Here is a 9607-nt window from a genome sequence, read left to right as displayed (position 1 = left end):
ACTCTCAGGGGTAACCTGCAGAAGAATCCAGTTCAAAGGTTCACTAGACTGTAAAAGAAATGGGCATAAAACCCCAAGTTATCTCTTTCACCTAAGATGACAAAGGAACCAGCACTTTGGGCTTCTGGAGGAGATCCTGACTGAAGGTGAGGGGTCAGCCATCTTGCTGGAAGTCTGCAGGTGAAAAAAGCCATCTTGAACAAAGCCTGTGCCTTGCTATATTAAGTTTTAGACTTTTAGATGCATGTTTTCACTTTTATTTATTTGTAAACATTTCTAATGTTACCTCTTACACTTCAACTCACTTAAAATCCTATCTTCTTTTCTTAATATGCTTGTTTTACTTTCAGTCTAAACCAATAGTGGTGTGTTTGAACTAAAGTGTTAGTTAACTTCAGTTAATGTAGCAAGCTGTTGGGTTTTGTCTCTTTAAAAGAGCAAATGGACCTTATTATTCCTCTGAATGTTGCAGAAGGTGACTAGATGTTGCAGAGCTCATGGGTTTTGGGACTGGGAGTGTGTTGGGGTCACCAGCTAACATTAACCAAGTCTGGTAAAGACAAGAGTGTGTCTGTAATAACTGTTGGCAGACTGTTAGATTCAAAATGGTTGAATCAGAGCTGTGCAGTACAGAACATGGAGTATTTACTGGCTGGGTGTGTGTGTCCCAGGCAGGGGATCCACAAAGTAGCAGAAGCATTTTGGGGCACTCAAAGTTATAATACAAGCAATGACACAACTTCTCACTGGTCTGAATTGCACCCTAGAATGTGACAGTTGAGGTCCTGGTGAGTGTGGTTTATTCAGTAGTAGAAGAGAGCAAGTTATCCAACACAGTCAGCTTTAGGATACAGTCAGTGGATTGGCATCTTGCAAACAATGGACCCAACTACCTACTTAAGGGTTGGTGCACTCACAAACTCCATAATGTAGGTTTCAGAGTAACAGCCGTGTTAGTCTGTATTCGCAAAAAGAAAAGGAGTACTTGTGGCACCTTAGAGACTAACCAATTTATTTGAGCATGAGCTTTCGTGAGCTACCCTAATGTAGGTGATTCTCAAGTTTAGATCTTGCTCGCTTCCCTCAACAACTGTAGGAGAGGTCCAATGGTCTTGGTCAAGGCCCCTGCTATCCCAAGCTGGTCATGTAGAATTTTTTTATTACCCAAATTATACATCTTCTGCTTCTGAGGTACCTCTCCTCATAGAGAGACTCAGGGATCTGGCACAGACTAAATAAAAAACTAATTCTAAATCCACATTTTTTTTCTATAAAATCCAACTGTAGATTAAAACTGGTAGGAACTCCTGATCTAGCAACAGGAAGTATTTCTTGCCACATAGTAACTGCTTTAGCTAGGGTCCGGGACCTAAGGGACTAATCTAGTCCTAACTAGAGCCACCATGAACAGGGACCGGCACAAACTTAGGAACATTGCTGCCAAGTACCCAGAGTCCAGTTTTCAGGGGTGGCCCTGCATGCAGGCATAGGTCTCCCTAGCTCACCCCATATTCAGCATAGGACAATATGGTCACCCTAATCAAACGGAAGTTTGCTTTCTAATTCACATGATTACTTATGATCCATTTTTTCACTATTCTCTCTGCCCTACCTTTGTTCTTGATTGCGACACTGCAGTCCAGTGTAAGGCCAGTGCATAGACACACTGCCCCTGGAGCAGCCCAGGAATGAGACTAGGGTGACCAGACAGTAAGTGTGAAAAATAGGAGGGGGTGAGGGAAATAGTTGCCTATATAAGACAAAGCCCTAATAGCTGGATATCCAGCCACCCTAAATTAGACTGACTGCAGGAGTCACACTCTCCTTCTCCCCAGTGCTCCAGGGAGGGACTAAATTGTATCAGGTCTATAAATTGCAACATTTGTTCCCTGAGGCACTGGCATGGCACAGCCTGCTTCCCTTGCTGCACTGTTACCAATGGTTATGCAGGATTGTCTTGCATGCCCTTAACCTCCTTGCATTACCTTACTAGATGGGACATTATTCAGCCCTTAACTATTATCCCTTACTGGACCACTTCAGATCTGACCTTGAGCAAAGGTAAACTTAAAATGGATATCTGAGGGGGGGTTGGGGGACCTTCATAGCATGAAGGTCTATTACAGTGAAGTTATCTCCCTGGGGAAGTGACGGAATACCATTCACCCAAGCCATTCAAACTGGAATTAAGAATATACTTGAGTGAACAATCCTTTACTGGAAGAGGTAGGGACTAGATAATCTAATAGATCTTTTCCTTCTCTGGTTTCTATGATTCTTGGTGAAAGAAAGATGTGGACTAAGTGAATAAATGTTCTTTCAAACAGCTGATACTTTCCTGTTGCAATGATTTATTTTTAAAGGTGCCAATAGTTTTTTAATGCCATGTTAAAAAGCCCATAGAGAGTCATATCTAATTCTCTGGAGCCAATAATGTGTTCCTTATTAGGTGCAAAACCCTGAGCTGTTGGTTTATTTATTCATTCACGCGAGGAACACTTGCTGTCCCTGATTTTAAGAAACATTTGGCTTTCTGCCCAGCAGCCAGACAGCCGGTGTGGAGAACAGGTTGAAACCAATCTGCCCCCTCTGGGGCACTAGTAGCAGGAAGCATAGAAACTACTAATGTGTTGGCCTCTGCATGGAGGTGCAAAGTGGGGAGAAGGCTTGTTGCACCCTATTCCTCCCCACACTTGCACATCCTCCTGTATTATGCCTTTAAACATAACCGTTGCAGATATATAACTTTTACACAATTGCCACCTTTGGGCCCAACTGACTTCACTGGACATACTTGTGAATTCTCAGCACTTCTCAGGATCTGACTCCATGTCGCAGTGAAACATTTAAATTTAGGATGAAATATCGAATGCTGTTCCTATTTATACATTTTTTGTGACCACACTGATAAAATCACCTGATGAATCAGACAACAGGAGCACTGGCATTAGCCCACATTCTGATCTCATTCAAGCCAGCCTGCTGCCTGATTAATGAGTTGTGATATCATAGTCTGTGAGGATGAATACTTAAGTGGCAAGAAGAAGAACAACATTAGACTTTGTCAGGCTCTATGTAAAAAACTAAGGAAGAAGAAAACCTTTTATAGGACAAAGTTTTTTCCAATAAAGATACAATCAATTATTCTCTTCTCCATGCTGCATAAAACCATTACAAAACTGCTTAAAACCATCAGTTACCACTGTGTGTATATAAAGTCTGCTGCAGTTTCCACGGTATGCATCCGATGAAGTGAGCTGTAGCTCACGAAAGCTCATGCTCAAATAAATTGGTTAGTCTCTAAGGTGCCACAAGTACTCCTTTTCTTTTTGAAAACAGAGAGAAATGCTAAGAACCTTTTCCAGGAAATTTCACTACAGTTGGCAATCAGGGAATTTTGTATTTTGCTTACCTAAAAAAGAATGTTCAGTCTTTCAGAAAGAGAAGCACCTCAGAGCAACTGTAATCTTATGGGTTTGGTGAAGTGTCTTTGAGGCTGGTGGGCGTGGCACTGCTCTTCATTTAAGATAGCTGTAAGAGAGCTTAGCAGCCCCTTCTAAAGCAAAGGCATATGTGAGACAGGAATTTGAACCATGTGGAGGGCTTTGGCTGGGCATTGTTTTGGGTGGGTGCATAAAAGAAGCAGGAGAGAGAGAGAGAGAGAGACAAACAGACAGCGGCTAGAAAAGCACAGTGTGTAGACCTGGCAGAAGCCTTAAGGAGGGGCTTCTGGGTCTGAACAAGGTGGGTAAGGAGGCTTGAGGCTGTAAGCAAAAAAAGCTTTCTCCTATTGTTTGGTTCCACCTATGTTTGGGGAAACAGGACTTTGTACATTCCTTGTAAATAAACAAGATTGCATCAAGAAAATACCTATCTCAGCTTGGCCGCCTAACTGGCACAACCTTCAACACCCTAAATTTGGCTAACTGCTCAGGTCAATGAATTACCCAATATTTTTCAAGGAAGTTATTAATATTTTTAAGTATTCATCCAGTTCTACTCTAGGAGCTTATAAAAGGCTAGGAAGGGTGGTTTTTTGGTTATGGTATTGGACTGGGATGCAGGTAATCTAGGTTCTATTCCTGGGTCTTCCACAGATTTCCTGTGTGACTTTGGAGAAATCACTTAATCTCTCTGTTGCCTCAGCTTCCCATCTGTAAAATGGGGATAATAAAACATAGGTGTTTTTAGGATAAATTCATTATATATTGTTTGTATTTCAGTGTAGAGCCCCCATCTGAGATCAGGATCCCATTGTGTAGTTGTGTCCCCACAACAGCATTTCAGTAGCCTCTGTGAAATGAGTTTGTGGCCTCTTCCAGTCTCTAGCAGTTATATGCATCATTACTACTGGCAGTCTTCTTGGCTCTCTCTCAAAAGTGGGCAGAGTTCTGAAATGACATAGGTCCAGCTCCACATAAAGTTAAGCACCTGAGTCCAAAACTCAGGCCTCACTGAGATGCTCCAAACCCCTGCTAAGCTGCTGCCTCATCTTGAGGGCACCTAAAGTCCCTCGGGGCCTAAATTTCCACTGTTGAAATCCTTTAGGGTGCCTAAGTTTCTGCCTTTGAGCATGTAGTACTGCTGCCTCACTCTAAGCAGGTTGGCACCTATCTTCTTGCAATCATTCATTGCTTCTTGTCCGATCCTCAGAGATTAACAAGAACAATTTTTCACCCTCCTCCTTGTAGCAACCTTTTATGTACTTGAAAACTGATATGTCCCCCCTCCGTCTTCTCTTCTCCAGACTAAACAAACCCAATTTTGTCAATATTTCCTTACAGGTGATGTTTTCTAGACCTTTAATCATTTTCCTTGCTCTTCTCTGGACTTTCTCCAATTTGTCTGAAATGTGGTGCCCAGAACGGGACACAATACTCCACCTGAGGCCTTATCAGCACGGAGTAAAGTGGAAGAATTAATTCTTGTGTCTTGCTTACAACACTCCTGCTAATACATCCCAGAATGATGTTTACTTTTTTTGCAACAGGGTTACACTCTTGGCTCATATTTAGTTTGTGATCCACTATAATCACCAGATCACTTCCACAGTATTCCTTCCTAGGCAGTCATTTCCCATTTTGTATGTGTGCAATTGTTTGTTCCTTCCTAAGTGGAGTACTTTGCATTTGTCCTTATTGAATTTCATCCTACTTACTTCAGACCATTTCTCTAGTTTGTCCAGACCATTTAGAATTTTAATCATACCCTCCAAAGAACTTGCAACCCCTCTCAGCTTGGTATCATTGGCAAACTTTATAAATGTACTCTCTATGCCATTATCTAAATCATTGATGAAGATATTGAACAGAACCAGACCCAGGACCAATCCCTGTGGGACCCACTAGATCTGCCCTTCCAGCTTGACTGTGAACCACTGATAATTACTCTCTGGAAATGGTTTACCAACCAGTTAAACACCCATCTTATAGTAGCTTCATCTAGGCTATATTTTCCTAATTTGTTTATGAGAAGGTCACGTTGAGACAGTATCAAAAGACTTACTAAAGTCAAGATATACCACATCTACTGTTTGCCCCTATTCACAAGGATTGTTACCTTATCAGTGAAAGCTATTAGGTTGGTTTGACATGATTTGTTCTTGACAAATCCATGTTGACTGTTACTTATCACCTTATTATCTTCTAGGTGTTTGCAAATTGATTGCTCCATTATCTTTCTGGGTACAGAAGTTAAACTGACTGGTGAGTAATTCCCTGCATTGTCCTTATTCCTCTTTTTCTAGTTTGGCACTATATTTGCCCTCTTCCAGTCCTCTAGAATCCTGTCTTCCATGAGTTTTCGCAGATAATCACTAATGGCTCAGATATCTCCTCAGTCAGCTCCTTGAGTATTCTAGGATGTCATTCATCAGGTCTTGACGACTTGAAGACATCTAACTTGTCTAAGTAATTTTTAACTTGCTCTTTCTCTATTTTAGCCTCAGATCCTACTTCATTTTCACTGCTGTTCACAATGTCAGATGTACGATCGCTACTAACCTTTTTGGTGAAAACTGAAATGAAAAAGTAATTTAGCACTTCCGCCATTTCTACATTTTCTGTTATTGTCTCCCTGACCCTCCCCCCATTGAGTAATGGGCCTACCATGTACTTGGTCTTCCTCTTGCTTCTAATGTATTTGTAGAATGTTTTCTTGTTGCCCTTTACGCATCTAGCTGGTTTAATCTCATTTTGTGCCTTGGCCTTTCTAATTTTGTCCCTACATGCTTGTGTTATTTGTTTATATTCATCCTTTGTCATTTGACTTAGTTTTCACTTTTTGTAGAACTCTTTTTTGAATTTCAGAGTACTGAAGATCTCCTGACTAAGCCAGGGTAGGCTCTTGCCATACTTCCCTATCTTTCCTACGCAGTGGGGAAGTTTGCTCTTGTGCCCTTTACAATAGCTCTCTGAAAAACTGCCAACTATCTCAAACTGTTTTTCCCCTTAGACTTGTAGCCCATGGGATCTTACCTACCAGCTCCCTGAGTCTGCTAAAGTCTGACTTCTTGAAATTCATTATCTTTATTCTGCTAATGGGCCTTAACTTCCAGGGCCGTCAATCTGAAGCCTTACACACACTCTTTTTCCCACCTTTTTTCCTTTTTTGTTTTTGTTTGTTTTTAAAATAAGGTCTTAAAAATGAATGCTGCAAACTATGCATTAAAAAGTTTCATCCTGCTCCCACTGAAGTCAATGGCAATACTGTTGACGTTAATGGGAACAGGACAAAATCCAAAGAGATTGGCCCTGGAAAAAAAACAGTAATACATATCTTAGAGTCATCATTTTATTACATATGGAAAAGGGGGTGAACTTGAACTCCACATGTTAATGTAAACATTGTAAAGGTAATTATATGTACAGTTCTACCAAGAAGGAAGTTACAGTATGTACAAATCTTTCCTTTAAACTAACAAGCTTCCACAGATTGATTTTTACCATAGAGATTCCAGTTTATAGCACCATTTTTCTAAGTGATGTTCTGCACTAGGGTATAATTTAGATGATGGATCCCTCTCAATTACTGTCCATTAGAAGACAGGAAAACATTAAGATCAACTGAGTATTGTGAGAATTATGGGTTACTCTTTAAGTGAAGAGATTGTAAGTGAAAATTAATTTAACATGTTCATTTCTGATGTTGTGTAGCACAATCTCAAGCAAAAATGCCTCAGTAAAAAAATTACCCTTTGCCCAGGAAAAAGACTACTTGGTAGTATTTACATGGACAGCAAAAGAGAGAGTGAGAGAGAGAGCGAGCTGCCTGGGAATTTTTCGATAAAACATTTTTTCATCTGAAAATGCCAATTTGTTGACATTGACATTTTTATGGAAAAATCAGTTTTGATGGAAAAATTCTCAGGTCTAAGATGGAGAGAGCAAGGGGAAGAGAGAAAGAGAGGCTGCTCAGAGGCTAGGGCATTCATCAGGTATGTGGAAGACCTGGATTCAAGTCCCTACTCGGCCTGATTTGGTGAAAAAAATTGAAACACCTCAGTTTCATTCCAATATGAAAAAAACCCACTCTGAAACATTGAAATTTTTACAAAACCAAACTATTGTATTCTGGCCAGTTCTAATCACTGTATCACTTTCCCAGCATAGTGAAAGCTCTTCTCAGCAAATGCCCCAAACAGCATAAGTTACAAAATATTTCATATGATTGACAGCATTGATTTCAAAAGGACCAGTCCCACAAGGTGCTAAAAACCTGATGTCAAATGTGCACATGTGAAGGTGTTAGACTATTTAAATGGTATGCACTAATGTTAGTGCACAAGTGTTTGCATTTGCAAAGTGCAGACTCAATTATGTGTATGCACAATTTTCCATACATACAAGTAGACACTGAGTAAGGGCTGAAAATTAGGCCAAGTCCAATCTGTATGTGTATTATACTAAGGGTCAATTTTTTTAAAATGGCCTCCTAAATTCCCTGTGCAAATTCCACATTTGTGCCTACAAATATGGATAGAGTGTTCAGTTACCCATTTTGTAATGGCAAATACCAATCTGCCTGGGCAACTCAGGCAGCTGTCTTTGATTACCTTCAGGTGTAATCTTCATTGTAAGAGTAACTTAGAAAAATTATGTGGTTGTCTTGGGGAATGAAAGAAATTTCTCCAATATAATCTTTTCCAATTTATTTTTAAAAGCTAAAAATTCTTTTAACCTGGATGACGTTTATGTTGTACATTATAGTGAAATAAGAAATATCACATATTAACTCTTTCAACTTGGCTGGAATAACATCCCAATACTATCATAGGGTAAAAGCCTTGTTCCGCTAAAGAAACCTATGTGAAGGCAAGGGAAGTTAGAGCATTTTGCCCAACATGAAGAACAATCACTCTGGAGCTGCTTCCACAACCCTTGGACTGCGTGAGAGTCGTGGTCTGCTTAATTTCCCCTACACAGAGCTTTTGGCTTGTGTATCTATTTGGTTTACAGCCCAACCACAAACCCAGTTTTGCATCAACTGAACAAGAATTCCACAATATATCGTTGCCCCTGTGGCCTGCATATCCCCATGCAATGGAACTGCTGCATTTCATGCTTCCCTTGGGTGAAATCCTAGAGATTCCTAGGGTGAAATATTGGCAGCTGGGCACATGCCTGAGTAGACAAACTCATGCTACTGCATGAAAAATAGCAGTGTGGGCATTGCAGAACTGGGGGAGGCTGGGTCCAAAGTCAGATGCCTGTGCCAACACTGCAACATCCACACTAAGCTCAAGCTAGTGCAAGTCTGTCTACCCAGACACTCCCACACGTAGTGCAGACATACACATTGAACTGTATTGATAAAGAGGGAAGAGGTAGAGTGTCCTCCTACAGTGTGTTATGATTTAGTAATGCAGATTTTACCTTATTAGCTCAAAAGAATCCTTCACAGATGTTTATGCACATTTAATTAATCATCAGATATAGTAATAATAATCACTCAACCAAACTGGTTAGTCTCTAAGGTGCCACAAGTACTCCTTTTCTTTTTGCGAATACAGACTAACATGGTTGCTACTCTGAAACCAATAATCACTTGGCACTTCTATAGCACTTTCTATATAAGGATCTCAAAGCATCTGATGAGCTTTAGTTCCCTCACAACTGATCTCAAGTCAGTATCGCTCTCATCATTGCACAGACAGGTTAAAGGCCTGATGCAAGTTCACAGAGTGAATCAGTGGCAGAGCAGGAAATAAAAGGCAAGAGTCCTGACTCCCAGAGCGAAATCCTGGCCCTGTTGAAATCAATGGGGATTTTGCCATTAACTTTAAAGATGCCAGGATTTGACCCCCAGTCTCTTTCTGTATCCCACTCCCTCTTTGAGTGCCAAATACTGGGCACCAGCATACATATATGCAACTGCTATGGATTATAAAATATATTGGTATTGAAAATCCATCCCTGGTTTATTAACAAAGAGGTTTGGCTCATTAGTGTTTGGGGGTCAAATACAATGGCTTTGTGATATTTCACTGACATGAGGTTTTGCCTAATTTACTTTAGGGCTCTTTCAGTCACTTCAATGATTTAGGTCTATTAGAAAATTAGATAACACATGGTCTTGGAAGAGCCTTGACCCTTCACCAGTCACATCA

The sequence above is a fragment of the Lepidochelys olivacea genome (genome assembly GCF_965140295.1).
Source record: "Lepidochelys olivacea isolate rLepOli2 genome assembly, chromosome: 2".
NCBI lineage: Eukaryota > Metazoa > Chordata > Testudines > Cheloniidae > Lepidochelys > Lepidochelys olivacea.
The sequence above is the reverse complement of the archived record's forward strand: the minus strand, read 5'-3'. Positions refer to the sequence as shown.